At 34.1% G+C, this 25,321-nt stretch overlaps 1 protein-coding gene across 1 annotated transcript in view; it reads left to right on the top strand.

Annotated features, from left to right (window-relative positions):
• The first annotated feature begins 4,358 nt into the window (after positions 1-4,358).
• Brinp3 (BMP/retinoic acid inducible neural specific 3) overlaps positions 4,359-25,321 on the top strand; it is a 410,156-nt gene continuing 389,193 nt past the window's right edge. Inside the window, 1 exon segment of the mRNA XM_047520984.1 lies at positions 4,359-4,569. The gene's annotated coding sequence lies outside the window, so the exon portion shown is untranslated.

Below are 25,321 nucleotides of genomic sequence, written 5' to 3' on the forward strand. Positions count from 1 at the left end.
TAGTCTAGGGAGCAACTCAATGCATATATAAAAGGAACACATAGACCATTTCTTGAAAAATCAGTATTATATTATAAAATATTTCGCGATTATCTGAGTGAGAGTAGGGGTATGAAGAATAGCGGTGGTGGGAGGACAAAATACAACAGGGAAATAACTTTCTACAGTGAAGAGTATTAGTTTATCAACAAATAAACTCTAAAAAGGGTGGATATATTTCTTTTTCTTTCTTTCCCCTACTCCTTATCTCAATCTCAAACAATGCTTTTCTTAGCAACTAATAATAGATTTAGATTTAGAATGCACAATCGCTAAGTAGTTAGGAGAGCTCTACTTAAAGATTTGTTAGGTTACAGGTTGGTGTATGATTGCATTAATTGTTGAACATCTAGTTTTCAAGATCCAGCACACTTTCCTTGAGCTTCAAATACATTGACCCAGTGTATATAATAAGCAATATATTCATCTTATAATGTAAAACATGAAGATGTATAGGTACTTAAGAAACTTTACTTTCAAAGGGAAAGTTCTAGAAAGAAAATAAGCACATAGCAAAGAAAACAAATGTCAATATTTTTAATGAGGGCAATTTAATATGAATAAATGTGTGTCATGTATGAGTGTCTTTTTTATGCAAAGAATAATCTAAATTGATTCATCTTATTTGGCTTTTGTTGTAAATTAGATTTAAAGTTAAAAATATTCTGAAGCATATGAACATCTTGCTTCACAAGCAGATTGCATCACAATTTCTGTAATACAATATGTCTTACTTTTTTTGTTTTGGCAGCACTGGGAATCAAACCCAGGATCTCATGCATGGCTAGGAACAAATTCTCCTACTAAGCCATAACCCAAGCCCTGATATTTCTTGAATGTTGCTTTCAATTAGATATTTTAGTGAGTTAATAGGTAAGATATATATCAGTTTGTACTCATACATTTAAAAGAAGATGCCAGGATAGTAAACAAAAATATTGCTGATCATGTGAAATGTATTAAATTACCAAATGCAGATGTGCATTTTGATCATACAGGAAAAGACAATCTCAACATAAAACTAAAATGTATAATTTTTAGAGCAGTGCAAGTATAGACCAGATTTGTTCTGAAGGTAAAAGACAGCTATGTTGGAGTTGATTAAATATAAACATTATTTAATATAATGCTCAAATACTTAAATTATTTAATAAAACTTTAAATGCTATAAACTATTTTAAAGTTCAGGAACTATAGGCTATAAAATCAGTATTTTTCTTATGTGGTCCTTTCCCCCAAAATATTTAAGAAAAGCAGCCTTACATTTGTTTTATATATAAAATAAAGGTTTTATATATAGTCAAAGTTACATTTTTCTAATTTAAATCATGTTGGATTTCTTAGAATGGATTTATTTGAATAGCAAATTAGGTCAAGTAGGGTTAGGCAGCATATTGCAGTCTTAAATGAAAAGTGAATTTTCTGTGTATCAGAATTGTTAAGGTTTATTTAAAATGAATGTAATTCGGATATTGATCCTCTTTAGGTGGACCTCAGACCCTCTTAACAGCATTTGTCATTCTCTGTAAAGCAGAAACACAGAGAAGCCATCCATCCTTATGGTAAAATGAGACAACTGAAGAAAAACTTCTGTTCTAGGACATCATTAGGATTGGAATACAGCCTGCAGACAGAAAGAAAAAAAAGAAAAGAAAAAAGCAAAGTTATATCAACATGTCTGTACTGAAATCTCTTCCCTTAACAATGTGATAGTAATAAAAACTGCAGGTCCTTGAGCACATGCATATTTTCCCTTGCCTCTGTAATATGCCACTTAACTATTTTCTTCTTTTATATTAGTGACTTCTAGAATATTGATTATCTAAAATGAAGCTTTATCGATGGAATTTTAATAGCATATATTTTAATGAGATTCAGGTCATCCTGTCTGCATTAGGAATTGATCTTGAACCAATTAGCTTATCCCTTATTATTAAAACTTGAGGATAAAGGGTCATAGTTGGACTGACAACCATAAAGGAACAAATTTAATGTAAATGCTTTACTGGTAAAGATATATTAATTTAAAATTGCAATGATCTCTCTTGGAAGAAGCCTCTTCATTTTTCACATCCAGAATGGATCCGCTTACACTTTCAAACCAAGTCCACACAATTTATAAGACTTGTTACTCTTCACACTTAGTGATCCATGATATAAGCCCAATCAGGAGCTAGCTGTTTGGCTTCTTCCCTCTCCTAAACATACCCAGTCTTCACACTATGAACATGTACAGGCTGGGGGTGCTATAGACTCATGGAAAACCAGAGGGCTTTATGAATTTATAGTATCATCACAACATGCAAATAGCCATTTGGGACATGACTAGTGTGTATCTGGTATAGGGATTAGATCCAGGGTGCACATTTATGAAGAGATTCCTGTAGTTTTAACTTACCTGCAAAATGTGAAAAAAAAATAATCTTTTCATTTTTTTTACTGAAAGAATATTATATTTTAGAACACGATCAAAATATACTAAAAGTATAAACACGGGGCTATTAACCCAAAGCTATTTTATTTTCAGAAAGGAAAGAGTTAGTAGGAATTAAGGAAGAACCTTAAACATCCCTTTAGCAAGCGAACGGATCTGCTTTGCCTGTCTTTGCGTTTTTAATGTAGAATAAGAAGGACCTTAAAACGTCCAGATTGACATCTTAAAAAATTCCTACTTCAAATTCACCCTTACATTCTACCACTGTCCTAGGAAAGAGGAAAAGAAAATTTCCACTGACCCAGCTCGTGATTTACATACAGAGAACAAATAAATGAATGGAGTGGGGGATGGGGCAGTGACAAGCAATGTGTTTCCTTTTCAACTGCAGAAAATAAGATTACTTACCAAGAACATTTCTATCCAGGGCAAATGTTTATTCCCTCTATCATTCGGCGACTCAGTCTCTGCAAGAAATCAATTTCCACTCTACCTTTCCCTCCTATTCTAAAAAAAGGGAGATGAATAATTCTTAAGCTTCGGGTCCGGAGGAAGACCAGGCTAGAGCAGAGGGCAAAAGACTCCCACAGCGCTCTTTATACCGATCCCAGCTCCGAGAGCGAACCCGTGGGGTGGGGGAGGACCCTCTCTAGGGAGAGGACTCTGGTTGGGGAGAGGGATTCATTCCACAGCCAAAATATAAATCATCTACAAACAGAATTAACCAGCCTCTCAGTCACACAGGCAATTCCCTAGGGGAAGTAGGTTTCTAAGAGGAGAAAAGACCGCGAGAGGGCGGGGGGCTTACGCTTAAGGGAGGCAGTCGGACCAGGGAGAGGAAAAGGGAGAAAGAATAAAGCTAATCTTACCCGATCGATCAGGTGATTGTTTATGCAGTATCGGGACATGAAAATGGCAAGATAATGCATTCGACAGCCAAGCCATTTCTAGCACACTCTCCATCCGTAACTGTGCAGGAATCGGAGGGGAGGCGGACGCCTCTCAGGCTGCCACTTGCTCCCCGAGGGACAGCCCTCAAAACGTCCAAAGCTCCGCTTCTCATAGCAAAGCATTAGGAGCTGAGACTTCGGATGGAAGTCACTTGCCTGGAGTCGCAGGCAGCAGGATTCGCCGAGGAAGTGGGACCCGAGAGGGCTGCCGCCGCCGCCACCGCTGCCACATCTAACCACGACTCCCACTCCCCTTGCCTGAGCCTCCAAAGCGCAGCACCCCGAGAGCGCCCAGAGCCTCGGCCTTATCCTCATCTTCAGCCCTTCGATACCCCCCACGTCCCCCACCCCGCCAAGGCAAATCGCTGATGATTTGGTCATCATAGAGTGACTGATCGTAGTGTTTTATTTGGGGTGCTGGTTGTGTTGGGCTTCCTTACTACGCCTCCCTCAGTTGCGGCAAGTGAAAGAGTTCAAGGGAAATCCTAGCGAAATGTACTGGTGGAATACTATTAATCCTAATAATAATGCTCCCAGCGCAGGTAACTCTTAAAGAACTGAAAGTGGGAAGATCAGAACAGGATTTCCGAAGCGGTGCCCTCTTGAATTCTCATTGGATCCTCCCCAGCAGCCTAAATCATTCTTGCTGCTATATCCATCAGGATGACTACAGCCTTGCTCACTAGTTCTCTCTTTATCTCGTTGACTTCAACACATCCTTTTACTTCTCTTTGCAGATTTATCTGTATTCCACCTCCTGTTCTCTAAGGTTACACAGCTTCTGTTTTTCCCCACTGTATGGGGATGTACCGTCTATAAATTTTCACTTTGTCTAAGTGTGAGCATCCCCTCACTTTCCCTCTTACACACACACACACACACACACACACACACACTACACACCACACAAACACACAGAAAATAAAAAGCTCCTCTTTCACATTTTGCTTCATTTCCTTGGGGGTTTGTGACTCTCTTTGTAACTGGTTTTCACTTGGTTACATGCCACCAGGAACTGCTGATTATTTCAAAGTCCTACCATCCAGCAGCTCACTACTTTACCTTGATTTGGAAGACCATGGAATATCTGTTTGAATCCTGGATGTATTTTTCTTACAGTCATCTTGCTTCCTGAAATTTCCTCTGGTAAGTTATTCTCTTTATATGATATTAGTAAGTTATTTTTGGTGCTCTTTTAAATAAGGATCTTTAAGGTGTTCTCTCTCCTTTTCTTTATTTTTTCCTTTTGTGTTACTTTCAAGAACTCAGAGATCTATCTGATCATATGTGTTAGTATGCTGGTTGCAATTAAACTACTAAGATATAGCCCATGTAATGAACTACCCCAATATCTCTTACAGTCTTTGTTTTTTTTACTTCTTTTCTCATTTGTGCTACATGTTATATGGATATTTACCCCTCCCCCATTAACCCTTCTGGGCACACATTCTTGTGCCATAAGATGGGTTGGAATTTTATGTTTAAGAGAGATCTGAGTATTGCAGGGTTTAGGATAGTTCACTACTCCCTCTGATCTTCAGAAGGTTGTTCAGGTCAGTGAATGCTCATCTCATAGGAAGCAACTGCATGTCTGAAGGGAGGACTTTTATAAAGTGTGTTTTTATGAATTTTGCAGAACCCTAAGAAGTAACATGCCACTATGTGGTAAGAAGAGCAGTGGGAGTTTCGAGGGCACCGTTTTTTTCTTACAACATCTAAATCACATATGAACACACCATTTGGGGCATTGTATCTCAATTCAGGCATAGTATTTGGCAGTGTGTTTCTGGTTTTGTGAATTAGCTGGTGAACAGTTAATTGAACAGGGAGTGCTCTCACATCAGAGGAAGAGAGAAACCAGAAGAAAGCACTGTTTATCTTGGTTCTAAAAAAATTGAAATTCCGGGACAGACCTTACATGAAAAATTTAATTGCCTCATCCCTCACACTTGCGCACTCCACCCTCAATTTTTAATAAGTATGTAATATTGGGTCAGTGCTTAATGCTTTCATGAACAGTTCTGTGAGCTCAACTGACAAGAGCATCACCTCCCCCTTCAGCATAGTTGTGTCCAGAAACATTCAAATCTTTGCTTTTACTTCACATATTGACAAGCTTGTGGTATTCATCCAATACCAAACCTGCATGTGTCAGTAGTCTCTAACACATTCTAAGGGTTTCTTCTGTGAGCCCCGTCACCGGTCACCCTCTCCCCCAAGAAGACAAGTTTCTGGTTTCTGCAACATTGGGATGAATGGAGGTGAGAACCTATTGTTCAAGCTTTTCCTTCTTTCTTTCTTTTTCTCCCCCCCCCCCCTTTTTAATTTCTCGGAAAGAACTATTCCTGTCGTCATTGATGGCTGACGCGACAGCCTAAGCATTTTTTTTTTTTCCAAAAGCCCTTTTAGCTTCCAGACATAAAAGTACTCCAACTGCAGCGTCACCCCATCCCCCGTCTCAGATTCAAGGGCTTTTCCCCCTTGGTTCCCACCGTGAGACTCCTATTGACACTGTGGTTCACACCACTTGGCGCCCCTCACCCTTCACTAGTTTCTACCTGGTCTCTTTGCCTGTCCGATCGTCCTGCCTGACAAACCAGTGCCATCAGCGTCCGTGACTTCATTTAAAGAAACTAGGGCTTAGTGTAATTCGCCAATTCAAACATCCTCTTTGGAGGACTGCTGCTATTGCGCAGGGGTGGAGGGAGAAAAAAAAAAAAAAATTAAAAAAAAGCAACTTTCAGTGCAGTCGGATTTTTCTTCTTAACCTAGTCTACTCCAGTAAGGCACAGACATTCGGTATTTAGGTAAGTGCGTTTTGCTGTGTTATAATCGGAAGCTCACGCGTGTGAAAGGGAAATTTACGTCTGAGAGCCTCGGCAGCCAAGAACATTTTAACCGGAGGGCTATCAACAGGCGACTCTGCCTGGGGATTTGTCCTCAGCTCCGGGCTACACCTGAGCCACCTGGGCGCAGGGAGCGTGGAGGGCAAAGTGCCTGCTTGACTGACTGGCCCTAGGCTTGGTGCTGGGGTGGGAATGACCCGCGCGGGGAGGAGCCGTGTCCCTGGCGCTGACCAGCTAGCGCAGGCTCCGCACTCAGCCCCTGCGGCGAACGTGGGCTCGGTGTGGGCATTCGCAGCCCGGGAGAGTGGGGCTGGCGGGTGTTTTCCATCCTTCCGGAGTGCAACCTTCCTCTGGCCATAACCTCTGTTTTAGGAGAAGACAGACTTGGCGATTCCTGGCATCTCTCAACACCTTGCTGCTTTAATTTTTATTTATTATTTTAATGAGCTGTGTCTAAGAAATGACGCTCTGTCAGTATGCCTGTTTTACAAAACCTTAAGCGCTGTCTTCATCCAACGTCATCCGATCGCTTAGTAGGACTTAACATTGCTGAAGACTTCTCAGGATTAGTGCTGAATTGCTGATGACCGGCACTCCTCGCCTTCCTCCACCAACTCCCAAGAATCTGGAGGGTGGCAGGGTGAGGGAAAGAGTTAGGTTTCAACTTGGAGCTGGGGCTTGGAAAATAAGGTTGAAGTTAAAGGCAAAAAAGTGAGGGTTTGGGAGCTGCCTAGTGTATATTATACCCACTTTTAAGTTGGTCTTTTACCGCCCCCTCCCCTTTCTGGAGGGGGTGCGAGAGGTGGGAGGACCTGGATCTGGCGTCCACCCGAGAGGGGGTGGTGCTTCTTGGCCGCGGGTTTCTGCCGGTTCTGTAGCCAAACGGTGGTGGAGTTGAAGTCTCTGATGGCTGTTCCCCTAGTCCCTCAGAGTTGAACCAGAGAGCCTTCTACTCTGCTCCAGGTCGAGAACGTGATCAGTCCTGTAAAGCAGGGACCTCCTTCTAATGGGAGACTAGCTGTTAAACGCAGGGTAGCCTCTACTTCCGAAGATAAAATGCATGTTCCCCGCTGTGTGAGATGTCAACCGGCTGTTTGAAAAGAGGAAGAGGTGACCAGGGTTACAAATTAACCCTAGTATCACTTACAAATATTCTAGCGAGTCAAATGTATATAAGCAAAGAAGAAAGCGCCAGGATATAAAACTGTCACAGCAGCGTGGAAGACAGATGATTCAGATTCTGGGGACTTTTCCTTTTACGTGCTATTTAGATTTGTTTGCCATCATGCAGTTAAGCAGGTAAGGAATGAATGTCTGTATTTTATCAACGACCATATAACCTGTGTTTGACCCATCCTGTGATGATTTTTCCCTGCTTCATGTGAGGGACCATATATTTATTTTCAGATGGTTCTGCTGTGATGTATAACTTCTTAATATTCACATACATAAATCCCTTTAAAATCATTTAAATGCTTAACATGAATTCATTTAAATTTTAACATGCACTTATTTAAATGTTTACCAGTGTTACAAAAATCATAAGCTAGACCGAGATGAGAGGAAAAAATGGGGAAAGTAGAGTTAGTGGAAGCGATGTATAAACCCTAATGAAATATGGAAGATGGTAGTTGAAGATATACCTTAAAATGTTGTTTCTTACTAAGGTCACAGACCTTAATATATAAAGGACAATTGGAGAACTACTAAGGGCATGTTGAACTGGAAAGATAATTTTGACTACCTTAGAGAAATGTTTTGTGGATATTTGTGTTACCTTCTCTATCTTGAAAAACAAAAATCCATGGGGTGGGGGTGGGTTGGTTGTCAAATATGAGAAAAAGAAGAACTCTCCCAAGGGCAGTATTCTATGTGACCCCAATATAGAAATCTTCAGGTTTAGAAGAGTTGGAAAATTGAAAAAAAAAAAAAAATCAAATTTAGAAAACTATGTGAGCTCTTCCCCAAATAAACCTTTTTTAAATTCAAAGTTTTGTATATTTGTATATTGAACAGTCTGTAAATTTCTTCTACTATCAGATTTAACTCAATTCAAAGGACTTTTTTTTAATGCTTAATAAGTTTTGTTAATGCTATGGATATTGTTTTGTTGTTTTGCTTACATGTTAAAGGAGCCTAAAGTTTCCACAAAGTGAAGCAAAAAATATATTACGAAGACACAATCCTAAAACTGTTCCATTTGGTAATAACACTGTTTTTTTAAAAATATATATTTTTAAAATTTCCCCTGTAAACATTTTTAGGGCTTACATTTATTGATCAATAATTATTGATCTTTGATCAATATTTTTTTCTGCTTGTAAGGCTCACTATTAAAATTTTGAACAAATAAGGTAATTTCAACTTTGGGTTGTAGAGTTGCAAAGTTATAGTACTCCTTTTAGCTTGATACAAAAGGAAGTTTTACCTCAATGGAGAAAATAATTCATCAATGCATTCCAATTTCTCAATTCTTCTTTATTTTGTCCCCTAGAATGTATTTTAGTAAATATGAGTGTTGTGTGTATGTGTGTGTGTATGTGTGTGTGTGTGTGTGTGTGTGTATACACATACTCAGTTTGGATACATGGAGATGTTTATTTTAAATCTACATTGCTTTACTATTGTTTGCAATATGAAATAGACAAGATACCATATTATGATCAATTTCATTTATCTTTTAATCAGATAGTACTATGTGATTTCATTATGTCATGGAAACTTTGCTTAAAAAATCTCAAAGTATGTTTTTTTATAAATATACTTACATGTTGATTTTCTTCAGAAAAAAAAAGATTGATATATTATAGTTAAGTAAATAAAACCTGATCAGGAAGAAACCATTGGACTCAGAGTAGGTTTGTGTCAGATATACTTATTACATGTATACAAATATACATGAGTTCTACCATTAGCTTTGCTCCTGGATTTCTGTGTTCTTAAATAAAAGTGGAATTTCTTTTTAGAATAGTTGCTTTGCCTGTTTCCCTCTACAAGTGCAAAGAAAACAACTAGTATGTTTTTCAGTTTGATGTTCATTATCAACATATGCTTAATTTCCTGTATTTCCTGCTGTTGTTTTTTAATATTTTCTTTAAAAAGAAAACTGTTGATTAGCATAAGTCTAAAACTTTCAGTAATTTAGGAAATTGGATATTAATATTTCAAGAGTTTTGACAAAATTGGGAAAGTAACAGCAATATGTAACAAGTTTACCACAAACTTAACTTTTCTTAAAAACTATTTCAAAGGTATTTGTGTATTTAGGTTATGACTTATGATTAATGATGCATTCTTCTGAAACTCTTTAAGTTTTTCTCTTTCATGTGCTAATAATGAATTGATGGGAAAATGAGAGTGCTGGTAGATGTATAATTTTTCCTGAATTTCAGTTCTAGTTCTCTGAGAGATCCTAGTAAGACTTACTGACCACTTTTCATTTATTTTCCTTATGCCTCATAGAGAAAACAATGTGTACTTAAGAGAGTTGTGGACAAAATAATCTAAGAGGAGAGAATGCTTTGAAAGGACAAACCCCCCACCCAAATAAAAGTGGGGGGAAGTATGTTTTGTGAAAACAAAAGATCAAAAGATATTTTTCAAAAGATACTATTTTAAGTTTTACCTAATGTTATATCTTCACATAAAATTAATGTTAACTAAACATTTTTTCTAATGTTAGTTATCAAATATAAGTTTAATCAGTATTTCTTTTGTTTTGATATTATGTAATTTTAAAGAAAACTTGAACTAATACACTTCCTGAGACACATTGGTTCTTATTGACAGTATTGACCTTACTTTAATGTCCTTCTGGAAGAATAGTCACTTTTGCAGGATAGTTGCTCTTGATTGACTTCTTGGTGTCATTTAATGGGAGAAAAATCTCATTTCTTAGCAGTTATATATAATCAACTTGATCTCTATTCTTATTTAAAAAGAACATTGAAATATACTCATAATAACATCAAAATGGAGAAACTTAAAAAAGGTAGATTTTAATTTTTAACATCTTTTATAAACTCACATTAAGATTACCAAAATTAATTAGGGTAATATCTGACATCTTTCATGTTTTAATTCACAACAACTTGGATAATTTCCTTTAGACACTTAGCAATGTGACTGACCCGTTTCTCTAGGCACCACCATGTGCACTATGTCATTTTATTATTTTAATGTCTACAATCATAAAGTTCTTAAGGAGAACAAAAGAAAAAATTGTGTTTGAATATTATGGATTATAAGAATGGTCTTAATTGTAAAAAGGAGGGAATAGTGCAATAATGTTTATTCTATTCTATAAAAAGGAACCCAGGTCTCTGAAGATGAAATTTAATCATGAACACTAATGGCCTTTCTACTGAGGAGATCTACCTGGAAATTCAGGCCTGACCCAGTTTTTTTCTTTTTTTGTAGGTATCAAGTAGCCACTGTATCCATTTTGTACTGGTCATTAAATATCCTCATCAATAACATTGTAAGGCTTTTATGACTATCCTATCCAAGAATATTTGATGAGCTATCAATTTTATTTATCTCCAGTTATTCATTTGGAGACTTATGGAGTTACAGTCTTCACATATGGTTATGTTATAGACTACAAATTCACTTCTCTTTTCATCACGTTTGAAATAAAGTATTAAATGTTTACTTTTTTTTAACCACGAAATGCAAATAGAGATGTGGAAAAATGATATGCAGTTTACTAAATTCAGAAAATTTATAGATTCTCATTCTTCTACATTCAGTGTAACTTTACAATAACCACATTCATGATTCCACAAAACTTTTATTTTACTTAGAGTTAAAAGGGTATTTAACTTCAGTAGGACCTATTTTTACTTGTAATTATTTTGTAAGTATTTCTTTTAATGTCTGAGCCCTAATTTATTTAGATGTAGATGCCTTTAAGAGCACCCAAGGCATAACAAATTCCCTTTAATAGCTAATAAAGTAACCACCACTTTATAGTAGCAGCAAATTAAATCTATAAAGTACACATTTATTGATTAAATTAATAAATATGTGAACATTACATTCAAATGTATCTCTCTGCTGTAGAAGAATAATTCTCTCATAATGGTGTGTTTCATTTAAATTCCATTATAGATTTATTGTGAAAGAATACTTATAGATGGACTTATTCTTCCTGAATTCTGTGAATATCAGCCAACCTCATCAGGATTGAGCTGTTTTTTATTAACTTTTCTGGACTCTCACATTTTGTTAATTTTAAAAGCTATTTCTAGAATATTGCACTATTAAAAAACAATCTAGCCTTGGGAAGACCAGAATTGAGTAAGCATGCATTTGTGATTTCTCTGTGTCAAATAGTGGATAGTATATAAGCACATTGTTACTTCGTAGATGTATTAAATACTCTCACACACATAAAATGTTTCAGATGATGTCTATAAACATGACAGTCTGGAAAAATAAATTGAAGAATAGATTTGAACATTTATGTGTTCATTCAACTATCATACTTAAAAGTCACATATGTTTATTCAAGCTGAGTATTATGTTCTGTGTAGTATTTTGGTACATATGTATGTACTTTTAAGATATAAGTTCTACTTCTTTTGAATATGCAATTTAATACTGTTTGCAGGAGCCCTTCTGTTATAGCTAAAATAAATATAGAACAAAAATTAATGCAATCAGGAAGTTCTTTGGGTAGATAATATATTCAACTACCTTTCTTTAGTGTGGTCTTTCTTATGGTTTGAAATCTGAGCTCTGCAAATGATTATAGAGACATGAGGAACTCTATATAAAAAGTGCATACCTCTTAAATAGTAATGAATAGTAATAACCACACTCTATAGAGTAATATACACATTCTAGATTTTAGAATAACCATCATGAGAAGTTGAATGAATCATGCTGCCAAGTTGTAGATAATACTACCTTATGATAGTTAAAGCATACTTTCTCAACTTTGTTTTTTAGATAACACCATATGTAAGATATAGACTGACTCTTTACATAGTTAGTCTATATCCAATTATATAGACTATTCTATATAAATAGAATGACCCAACTTTGTAGCACTAGAATTTCTTATTATCCATCCAGCTCAGTCCCTAATATACAAAGGCACAGAGTACATTTGATAAATATGACAGTGATATTTTTAAGATTGTACTATGAAAAAATGAGAAAGAAGACCAAAGTTTCCAGTATAAAAACAGTTACCAATTAACAACAGCAGCTGCAACTAGATTTTTTGTTCCTTAACATTAATTTCACTTGAAATAAGGTCAACTTTTAAACAACTAGTTAAGTATAACTAAAATATATTACTGAAAAGCAACGATGATGTAATATGCATTTTCCAGATTTATAAGATATAGTCATTCCTATTTATTAAAGTTTCCAGCTTTTTATCCACAGTCACTGGAAGACAGCATTTATTTATATATTTAATGGGAATTAAGGCAAATGAACCATATTCTGTAAGAATTGAAACTTGAACTTCCTATTTAAAATGAGTGATATGTGAGGAATTTGTTAAGGTGTACACTAACTGTTAGAATTAGTTTTAAGACTTTCATTTTGATTAATATAATTTTTAGCCTCTTTTTCACCTTTGAGTGAAAGATCCATCACTATGGATTTACAGGACTCCCCAATTCCCATTTCTTGAAAACACACACAGACACACAGACACACACACACACACACACACACACACACACACACTCTTGTGCTACATCATTCCTTGTTTCAGAATGTTTATATGAAAGACATATTATTGGCATTTAAACATAAAACAATCTTTACTGTGACAACAAAGTAATACATAACACTATGTTTGATTTGTTTGTTTGATATGTTAACACAACTGTGAGAAAATAATTTCCAGAATCTGAGTTTCCTCTTAGAATAAACTCATAGGCTTTTATCTGATTCTTTTATCCAGCTATGGAATTCAGAAACTTTAACATATCCCTCATCAACCAGTTTGGAAGACAATAAGTTCCATTCATTTGAGGACAGGACAGAATGAATACGAAAGATCACTCACTTCATTATTGCTTTTCAAACCCGTCCTTGACAGTTGCTGTTTAAGAAAATCAATTCTGATTTAAAAAGTCAACAACTCCAATATAAACTTCTACAACTATGAAAAATATCTCTCTTTCTTCAATAATCTTGACTACATAAGATAACAAAGGGTTAATCCATTTCACTTGATTCTTTCCTTACAGAAGTGATAGAACTTGACATTTTATTACTGTTTAAATATTGAATTTGCTGAAATCTAAAGATGACAATTACTTTGCTCAGAATTTGAAACCAAATTATTATTAACTATTCATTAAAATGTACATTTTATATAATCTGGGCTAAGATAAGTCTACTAATAGTAATTCCTGTGATTATTTTTCAGAAGGTATCTCAGGACAAGTTCAGACAAGACAATTTTAAAATTTATCACTTATTATGTACATGATATGGTGGTAATAGCTAATATTAAATAGTTTCTGTATTCAGACAGTAATTCCCATTTATTCTTTCTTATAATTTCCTTCAAAATTTTATATAAAGACTTTCAACATATATTTTACATGTTATTTTTCATATGCATATACCTTGCTCTTCTTTTAAAAATTTTGAATCTTATAACCTTCCAGTTTGAAAAGAGTGTGGGCTATTTTAGAAGTTAAATTGAGCATATACCAAAGTAAGATTTGTTCTTGGAAATATCAAGTGTTCTCAAAATCATATGTTGAGAACAGTGATGGAAATTGATGCTTATCATTAGAAAAAAAAAATACTTAGTTAGATCAACCAGAATATATTACCAATATCAGGAATTGTAAGGCTAACTACCCTGAGAAACTGAGGGTTATACCAGCATCTCTCAACTAAAATGTGCTAAGAGTCATTGCTAAAGAGAAATATGCATAGTCTGATATGCTTTATTAGATAAGGGTTCAGAAGGCATTGAAAACTGGCAGATTTAAATATTTGTTTTAAATACTTGATGCTGAATTGGTTTGCTTGTTGTAGTTTACTTATTCTGTTACTTTGGATTCTTTAAAAAATAGGTATTGGATATATAATGAATTGTGCGCACTGGGGTAAAAACTGGGAATACAATAATGAAAATATAACTATTGCTCATTGGGTAGTGCAATATTTTTGTTGTCATTGTTATTTGGAACATACTCAGTTTTAATTAATCCACTAAAGCAAACATAATTTTCTTCACTCATATTATTTTCACAAAAAATCAAAGTCGGACATGTTATTGGACAACTTTCTCCCTGAGAGAAGAGGAATGAATGATTTCCCAGTATAGAGAAAGGTCAATAAAGACTGTATTTTCTCTCTAGGGTATTAAACAATAACTACTAAAGTGAAATGGAGGAACTGAGACAATTCTGAGAATGAAGTCATAACATCTCTGAGGAAGACTTAGCTGTTATCTTACTGTGTATCTTCTTATTTTTAAAAAGTTAGCTTTTTTTAAATAGAAATATTTTCAATGGGTTACTCCTTTTGATTTTAGCAATTAAAATTAGAGAAATAGCAGATTAAAACTCTAAGGATTTACTTTATAAATTTAATTTTCCTTCTTTTACCCTTTCACCAATAAGTACCTTTTTTGGGAGGCCTTCTATATGCCAGGTAATCTCATTCATAAAGAGATGCATCATGAATAAAATAGACATAAATTCCTGCCTCATGTTGCCTAAACTGCAATGGAATTATTATTCTGTCATGTCAATGATATTTGTAACCAGGAATAGAACAAATTGAGGAGTTCCTAACCATATTGATAACCACAGACTCCTGGATTAAAAAATTTGCATTTTTTATTTTTCTTGTATATGGATGAAAACAACCTAAGATTCTTATTTTGAAAATTTAAATATTTTGCATGGTCTAAATAATTAGGATTTTTTTAAACTTTTTTTTTAAAGTAGTATTTCCTTAATCTGTGATTTTATAGAACATACTCTTATTTATACTTTTTAGAAAAATAACTTCTACTTATGTAGCTTACTTCACCTTGAAGATCTGGACTCAAGGGTGAATTTTAGCCCCATTATAGATTGAAAGTATTGCCCAGTTAGTGACCAAACTCTAAGGTTTCCTAAGTCTATGCCAGTACTGAATCTTGCTCCTATTCTGTAATAGGAGCAAGACTTAGTAAGACTTTAATTAGAGCAGTATGAATGTCTTTGCTGAACAAGAACTATACTTTCAGGTTTTATCCAGTTTGTAAAAAGAAAAAAAAAATTCCCAAAGCTTTGCAAAACTGAAGCTGAGAACATTGTCCATAAATGCAGAGACAAGACGATCAATGTCTTAGTACTTGCATAGATCTGCACATAGTATGTTGCTGAATAAAACTTTTTTAAGATTAGGTATATTTCTCAAATTTCCTTCAAATTGATATTTATGTGACAAAATTATTTTAATGACAAGAAATGTTTTATTCTCACAAACTAGAATGCATTCTATTATCAGAATCTGCAAAAAAAAAAAAAAAAAAGACAGAATGGTATTGCCCTATTATATCTTGACTTCAACCGTTATTTCTACTCCATGCTTGTGTACAGATTATTTAAATCTTTATTTTAAACTGTTTTCTATTTCACTGTTTTGGTAGTTAAAATATATTTCTTATAATAATTTTCTCATGCTCTGTTTTATCCTGACACTTGTTAAAGAAGGTTAAATAGACTTTATCCAAGGGGGGCATTAAAATGGAGTTTTACTTATTCTGCTGTACTAGGGATCAAACCCAGGACCTCATGCATGCTTAGGCAAGTGATCTATCACTGAGCTCCTTCCCCGGCCCTTTTCTTTGTTTTATTTTGAGGCAGGATCTTCTTAAGTTGCCAGGCTACCCTCACACTTGCTGTTCTCCTACCTCAGCCTCCCAAAAAGCTGGATTATAGCCCTTCACCACCATACCCAGCTTAAAAGAAACTTTCATAGTAGGAAAGTGGTATTTGACTCAATTCTGAAAACAATAAGCAAAGTGGGGAGTTTATATCCAAGTGTTTAGATGGTAATCAAGCAGCTAGAACATGACCAAGAGGAGATATCAGGGGTAAGGAGGATTCTGGTTAAATCTGCCAGTCATGACTCTTGCTAAAGATAGGCCAGAGCTATTAGACATCACCTGGAATATTGCTAAGGATGAGGAACCCAATCAGATAAAGAGTGTGTCTGTATATGGATGTTGAGTATGTAAATCTTACTTAACTGAGGCATTAGGAGAGGGGAGTTAAGAGGAGACTGGATAGTCGTATCAAGGAGAGATCTTTGTCAAAGCATTTCTCATATTTTTATTTAAAATTAGATTTTTCCAATATAAACATGCTTTCTAAACACCTTTTAATTTACTTTTTCTTTTTGGAACCCAGGGCTTTTGTTAGATACTAAGCGAGCCCTCTACCCCTGAGCTACACCTCAGCCCTACTTTTACTCTTTAGTGCCTGCCCATTTTCTTTTTGAATTAAACCAAGGTACAATCCAAATCTTAGAAACATCTTTTGTTGTATTACCACTTACGAGGAAACAATGTGATATTTTGTATTTATTAGATAACCCCAGCAACTTATACTGTGGTCTTTTAAGAATAATTTCTTCTGTGTGCTGGACAGAATTAGGGAATAAAACTCACCTTCTCTTCCTTTTTTCTAATCAGTTCTACCATTAGGTAGTAGCATTTAACTTCCTCTTTATTGGTAGGACAAGATCGTATTGACAGGATCAAGTAGGAGATTAGTTCCTTTCACAGGATATACTCCTCAAAGGAATACTCACCCTCATTAAGATGGAAAACACTCACAGCTGTAATTCAGAGCACTGTATTGCCTGTGCCGTTAAAATAAATAAGGAGAGGGACCCTCTGGAATACAGGTTTAACACAGTTAAATGGTTAAAAGGATGCCCTTCTAAGGCCAGTCTTACCTTGCACAATGTGATTTTAAAACACAGAAGCTCAGTTTTTTTAAGGGGTAAAAAATGAAAAAAATAAAAATAAAAGCAAAAAATGTACAATAATAATGCATTACTAACAAATAAATATAATGGTTATCTGTGAGTATAAACAGGTATAATATAGGTTTAAAAAAGTTGTTCATAAAATTGAAAATAGATGCAATTCAGTATGTGTTCTAAAAACTTACTGTGTGCAAAAAATGGTATACTATGTATTAGAGGCCAAAAGGATTACAAAAACATAACCCCTGCCAGCAAGTCCCTGTACCCTAATCATGAAAAAAGATGTTAAAGAGGATAGATAATAGCAGCAAAATTGCAAATCTACTTAATATATACTTAATTATAATAATTCCCCACCTACCATCTTCTAAGGATTATAAGGTAGTTATTAACCCATCAGGATATTTACCTTTAAAATTCAAAAGGAATTGCTAATTCAAATAAGTGTCTATTCCATTTATTTTATTGTAGTAGTCCTAGATTGGATAAATTCAGGTTGCTCTGATGCCTAGAGTTGAATGATATATTTCTGCCTCAGGAATTGTTAGTATTTATAATTAAGTTTCTTTCTTTTTTTACAATTTGTTTGAATTTTTGAAAGAATTAATCAACCCACAAGGAAAAGAACAACTTAAATTTTGTTACTATTCCTAGATATATCCAGCCATAATTTGAATAACTAAAAGTCAAAATAATTAACTTTTTGGGTTACACTGTTTATTTCAATAGAAGTTCAAATATCAAGCAACCATCCCTCTATACTCCTGGTGAAGTACAGAAAAAAGATATTACCTACTTGTATGAAAAATAGCCCACACTGTGTAGTGTATGCAAGATTGTATATATTGATGAATTATTTGATTTTTTAAACAAATTCTAGTACATTAGGCTACCTTAAAGTTTGTTTGCTTTAAATAATCAAAGTCCTGATTAAGAAAGAACAACTTTAGGTCATTTTGTATCTGAAATTGTATATCATAATCATGATTTCACTAAAACAGTAGAAGAATATAATAATGATGTAAATCATTGAATAATGAAACTCTTATTTTTTCTCTACTTATAGATTATGTGCAAGTCATGAACACTCAGAAATAAAAATCAATATGTATATGCCTAGTGCCCACATAGGTTTGAATGTGTTCTTCAAATTTAACATGTCACTCTAACTGTTGTTCCAGAAAATCAGTGCCTCTAAATTTTTTTTCTTTTGTTTTCTGTTCATTTTTTAGCCTTCAGGGATCCTTCTTATGTTTTAACTATAGTCCTGAGTTTTCAAAAACACGATTGTTCCTTTAAAAAAAACCAAAAAAACAAAAACCAAAAGAAAAAAAAAAAAAAAAAAAACAAAACCACTTCTTAGAAAGTGCCCATATAAGCATCATTTTCTGATATGTTTGGGAACATAAGAGAACTGACCTTACTCAAATTTTATAACTGTATTTCAGTCAAATACTGTAAGTTATATCATTTTACTGAAATGTTGTTATGTGTCCCATTGAGACACACCTACTTATATTGTGAAACTACTATAGATGTATATTGGGTAGTTTTTTCTTTTAGTAGTACTATAAAATAATTTATGATAAGATTGAGTAATTAAAGCCTATTGGAGTAATCTTGCAATTTCTCTGAAGAACAGATTAAATCTGGCTGATCATGGCTATATTTTTCAACCTAGAAAAACCCAGATATAATCTGAAAACATTTTTATGACTTGAGTTTATAGTATGTTTTTAAAATATTAAATCGTATTAGCTGATTTAAACTATCCTCAGAGAAAACATTAAATGATACAAAACATACACTTCATGAAAATTCCTATGTAATTATTCAGATCACTTACTTATAATAATCTGACATAATATTCTTCTAATTTAAATGTTATTTTAATTTTAATTTGTATTCTTTGTATTTTAATATTATTATATTCTCAAATGACAAAAAATTGCTAATAAGTGACTTTCTATCTGCAGTGAGTTCTAACTAGGTAGTGGTGTGGTATACAACAGGAAGAATACAGTGTTCAGTTTTTATTCAAGAATAGTACCATAGAGTCCTTATTCTGAGGCAGGTTTATTTACATTGTACCTCATTTTTAGAAAAATTAATATCTACTACATTGTATATATAAAAACATGAAATAAGGAATTATTAATAAAAACTTGGCATATCTGAAGGTCTCGACTCATGTTATTTTTGTGTGTGGGTAAAAACAGTGTAAGTAGCATGCTAATTATCAACGATATGGAATTAGGGGACTGCACTCAAGTTATTGCCAGTATTATGACCTCCCCAAGTGGGACAAAGTATTCAACAACTATTTCTGTATTATCATTCTTTCAATTCAAGAGTAACAATATGGTACAACATATACTGTACTTCTCAGTGAGAAGATTTTTATTTGATTCGTTGTTTACTAGAACCAGTTTGACTTTCATAAATATATGTTTGACTTTTCATAACTTTAGAATGTACAGTAGAGTGAAAAAGTTCTTTTGTCTACAATTATATACATGATCACAATTATACCTTATTGTGCCTAATGCCACTAATTTGTTCTGATGCATTATATTCTTCTTTCATAACTTTTAATATCAATAATATTTTGCCTTGATACTAGTTACCCATGTCATTTATGCTTCCAATTTGGACATAGAAAACGTGATTTCCCAAATGCCATTTTCTCAATGTCTTCAACTCTCAAGACTATTGTCATCTTCTAGTTTAGTTCAGCTCATTATATCTCAATGTAGTACTTCGTCACCATTTCTTCATTCACTCAACCAATACTTATTAGGTCACTTTATGTCAGGAACTTTGCTAACCAATGTTAAATTCCCATTAAGATAAAAAAACATTTTTTAAATCCTGAAATGAATCTAATTATGGGGGAGAAAGACATGCAAGTGAATAAACCAAATCTACATATGATCGCCCACCGCCCACGGGGACAATCACAACGCATACGCTCTTCTTGAGCACAGGAACCAAAAGGGTTTTATTCTACAAGTCTCAGACTTATATTGAGAACATCAGCCTATCAGAGAGTAGACTACCAGGAAAGTCAGCCTATCAAGGAATAGTCTCCAGGCAGATACCAGGATCGCCTCATGTACAACAGCCAACCAGAGTTACTTCCTAAAACTTGTATATGAGTGCAGCTATGTCTGGCAAGCTGCCAGGCGCCATCTTAGAGATCAGGCCATGGTGCGGCTCTGGGGCCCTCAGAGCCCGCCCCTGACATCTACAAATAAATATGCAGTATAAATGTGCCATAAGAAGTTACTGAGCATGAAGTATGACCAACCAACAGGGCGGAATCTCAGAAAGCTTTGTGGATGAGTAACAATCTAGTCTAAGGATTCAAGGGTAAGTCAAGTTTGTCAGGAGAAAAGGTCCAGGTAGAAATGGTAGTCCCAGCAGAGGAAAGAGCATAAGCAAAGATCCTGAGAGAGAAAGAAAGGCAAATCTGAGAAATTTTGACTGAGGCATAGCATTTGATTGATAACGGTGAAGTTGCACACACACAGGGATAAAGAATTAAGCAAAGAAAGATAGTTTCATGAATTATTTCAAACTTTGGATGTTATCCAGAAGAAAAAGTCTGCAGTTACCTAAGTGGGGGTAAAGGAGTGATATGTTTAGATTTAACTGTTTAGTAAGATAACTTTAGTAAAAAGAACAGATGAGAGAGAGTCACACAGATATTCAGAAGATCACTTATGAAACTGTCACAGTTAACAAGGTTAGAGGTGATGATGGTAGTGTTGGAGCACAGGATGAGTCAGCCAAGTGAAATGGAGGTAGAGAAAAAGTTGCAGATTTTATTCTCAGAATGAAAAATGCAGAGAGCCTAGATATTGACTGGACATGTGTAATGAGTGAAAGATGGGTGAAAGTAGTGTTTTTATTTAAAGATTTGAGTATGTGCTACAAAATATTAGAATAACATTGAATTTTAGCAAATAAAGATATGGGTTTCTAACACGGAAGGTCATAGCCAGTGCATTCTGTCTAAATATGGCCTTCTTCACTTGGCAGTAAAATCCTAAGGTCAGAAGGTGTACTATTCATATATGTGGTCCACCTCGAACTTGAAACTTCTCACAGGAATTTGCACATTATAGGTGATGAATAGATGTACCTCTTTTCTTTTTTTCTTCTAATGGTACTAGGACTCAAACCCAGTACTTTCTGCAAACTAGTCAATCACTTTACCACTGAGATACATCATCAACCCAGATCTACCCTTTTATTCTGATTTTCTATATCATGCTTTCTGTCAAGGTGGAATTGAAACAATGACCACCTGGAAAACTAGTGAAGATTTATAGTTAAGAAGATATTTTAACTCCTCCACCATTCACTTACTTATGCAGTGATACATTTAATAGAAACTTATTTCAGAGCCAGTGTTTATTTGAATATGTATAATAATTACCATATGTTACATGTAATTATTTATTTTTTTATTTTAGAGTAATAAAATGATAATAAAATTATTCTAATGAGTATGTTTGATAGAGTGATGCATATTCTACTAAATTATTTAGAAAAGTGTGGATTCTAAGATAAATATAGTAATTTGGGGTAGTGTAGAATTTATTTTAAATATTTATCATTTTGTATTTACTAACTTCAATATTAGCATTAAGGTAATGCAATATTTTGTTGAACAGGGTAGAGCTTGCTCAAAACACGGATTTTTGAGCTGGACATGGTGGTAAATGCCTGTAATCCCAGTAGCTCAGGAAGGGCTGGGAACGTGGCTCATTGATTAAGCACTCCTGGGTTCAATCCCCGGTACCAAAGAAAAGGACAAGGATTTTGAGAATTGGTGTATTACTTGTGTACGTCAATTTTCTTTACACCTTTGCCTAACATGAAAAATTGATGCAGGGTGGGGAGACAAAAAATTATGCAATAAATTGTAAATAATTGGTAAATCTAGCTGAAGAATATGTATTTACTGCATCTTTTAACTTTTCCATGTGTTTTACATTCTTTGAAATAAAAAAATGTATTTGATGCAGTTATGAAACTTCTTTTCATATTCAAGTTCTTTTTTTTATTGTAAACAAATGGGATACATGTTGTTTCTGTTTGTACATGGAGCAAAGGCCTACCATTTGTGTAATCATAAATTTACATAGGTAATGTTGTTTGATTCATTCTGTTATTTTTTCCCTTCCCCCCCACTCCTCCCACCCCTCTTTTCCCTCTATACAGTCCCTCCTTCCTCCATTCTTGCCCCCCTCCCTAACCCTAACCCTAACCCTAACACTAACCCCTCCCATCCCCCATTACGTGTCATCATCCACTTATCAGAGAGATCATTCTTCCTTTAGTTTTTTGAGATTTGGCTTATCTCACTTAGCATGATATTCTCCAATTTCATCCATTTGCCTGCAAATGCCATAATTTTATCATTCTTTATGGCTGAGTAATATTCCATTGAATATATATACCACATTTTCTTTATCCATTCATCAATTGAAGGGCATCTAGGTTGGTTCCACAATCTGGCTATTGTGAGTTGAGCAGCTATGAACATTGATGTGGCTGTATCTCTGTAGTAAGCTGATTTTAAGCTGGGTCAAATGGTGGTTCCATTCCAAGTTTTCTAAGGAATCTCCACACTGCTTTCCAGAGTGACTGCACTAATTTGCAGCCCCACCAGCAATGTATGAGTGTACCTTTTTCCCCACATCCTCACCAACACCTATTGTTGCTTGTATTCTTGATAATCGCCATTCTAATTGGGGTGAGATGGAATCTTAGGGTGGTTTTGATTTGCATTTCTCTTATTAATAGAGATGTTGAACATTTTTTCATATGTTTGTCAATTGTCATATTCAAGTTCTTGAGTGGGTTTTATTCCCTGAGAAAAAATTCTGGATGTGAGCCAAAATTAGTAAAAACACAAACACAAAAGAAGAAATACAGTTGCCATGTTAATTATATAACAAATAGTAATGATTAGCATCAAATATCCAACTAGATAATGGATGACAAGACCTTATGTTCTAAGATGAGGCACTATGGCATGACCTACCAATCTAAAGAATATAAAGTCTCAGTGATTCCTAACATTAACTTTTATTTTTTAGTTTCGACTATTCTGGGAATTTACTTGTGATATAGGAAACACTTGTACATTTTAAATTTTATTAACTTTAATTACATATTCTGTTCTGTCAGTATTTTTGCTAAAAGTATTGCACTGCTGTTTCATAGTAGAATTACAGCTAATGAGGAAGAATAATTGTTGCTTAGTAGAATATTTATTATATATTATCTATATTCACGTAAGTTAAATAATGTGGTATCATTTTGATGCATTATCTTTCTGCAAAGAATTTGATTTTTCACAAATAAACTTGTATCAAAAAGCAATCTTCACAGTGGATTTTTTGTGAGAAGAAATTTTTTTCTATGAGTAGCCTATTTTTAAACAGGTATTTCAATATTTTCTGCTTTTATTTTGTGAAAAAACTTTATCAGTACACTTTTTGATTAAATACCACATTATAAACATAAATCCTGATTAGTAGTTTGTTTTTAATGTTTTGTTCTTCATTGTCTTTTATTCTTCTCTTTCACATAAAATATACTCTACATATTTCAGGAAGTATCATTCATTGTTATTTCTTTGGTTGGCCACTTAGGTACTTTTCAGTGGTAGTGAATCCAAGAAGATTTTACATTTATCCCTACAATATAGGGAGAATATATGATGAATTCCTTCATTAGTTTAATAATTTTTATTTTCTTTTATTGAACCATGTGATTTTTTTCATCCTTAGCAATATATCTGCTTTAGCTCTTTACCACAGTGGTGACCTCCAAATATCTGGACACTTTCTTGGACACAAATGAATTCTAATCACTACTTTTGTCATTCAAGTGTATATTTCCTTTCTTTTGTAACAAACCAGGTAATTAAGACATTTGTTAGTGAAAATTGAGTTCACTTATCCTTTGGATCTTGCAAGCCTACATCCTTCCCTTATGAATTCCATCTCCCTGCTTTGTAATTTTTCAAGGAAAATTCTCAAAGGCTATTTTAGTAGAACTATTGTGAGATATCTTATTTTGGTTGTTATATATTTTTTTTTCTTTTCTTGGTACTGGTGGTTGAATCAAGGAGCACTTTACCACTGAGCTACACATTGCCAGCCCTTTTTGGAGTTAACTTTGAGACAGGGTCTTTTTAAATCGCTCAGGCTCTCCTGCAGCTGGCTATCCTCCTGCCTCACCATCCTGAATACCTGGAATTATAGGCTTGTATCATTGTGCCCAAATTATAAATCTCTTTTACAAAACCTTGTAAACAGATATTGAAACATGTCAAAAATTACCTTAAATTTGAACAGGATTGATATTTTCATGTATTAAGGAGTATTCCTTTCAGAAAGATTCATTTCTGAACCAAAGTGATAATATGTAACCAGATCAGAAATAGAAAATACAGAAATAATGAAAACCTAATAGTAACAGTTTTATTAGTTGTATTTTAGGTAGTTCCTAACACATAATTTAAGAAGATGGAAAACCATCTTCTACATGTTAAAAAGGGGAACTCTGACAAATATTTTATATTAATATATATTAATATTATATTATAGATATATTATTATATTAACATTATATTAATATATATTATATCTATTATTATATATAAGATGACAGATATATTATTTTGTTCCTAGTAACCATGTTACTATATGTCTGTATTTTACAACATCATGTTGTGTACCCTAAATATATAGCAATAAAAGTTATTTAGAAATATCGGGCAATCTGAACACCATGGAACAGGATGAACACAATTGTAAAGAAGACAATAGAAGTGGGATTCAAGTTAATTATATAGAAAAATTACAGGATTTTAGGTCAATTGTATCTTATTTTTATACATGAAATTTGATTTGAAAAACTTACTACATGTCTTTATCACGTGCTAGATACTAGTCTACGTGCTTCATAAATATTAAAATATTTAATCTTTGTAACAGACTGATGAGGTGATCCTCTGTGACAGCCTAGGAATTCGAGGCACAAAGGAAGTT

The sequence above is a fragment of the Sciurus carolinensis genome, chromosome 12, assembly GCF_902686445.1.
Source record: "Sciurus carolinensis chromosome 12, mSciCar1.2, whole genome shotgun sequence".
Lineage (NCBI taxonomy): Eukaryota > Metazoa > Chordata > Mammalia > Rodentia > Sciuridae > Sciurus > Sciurus carolinensis.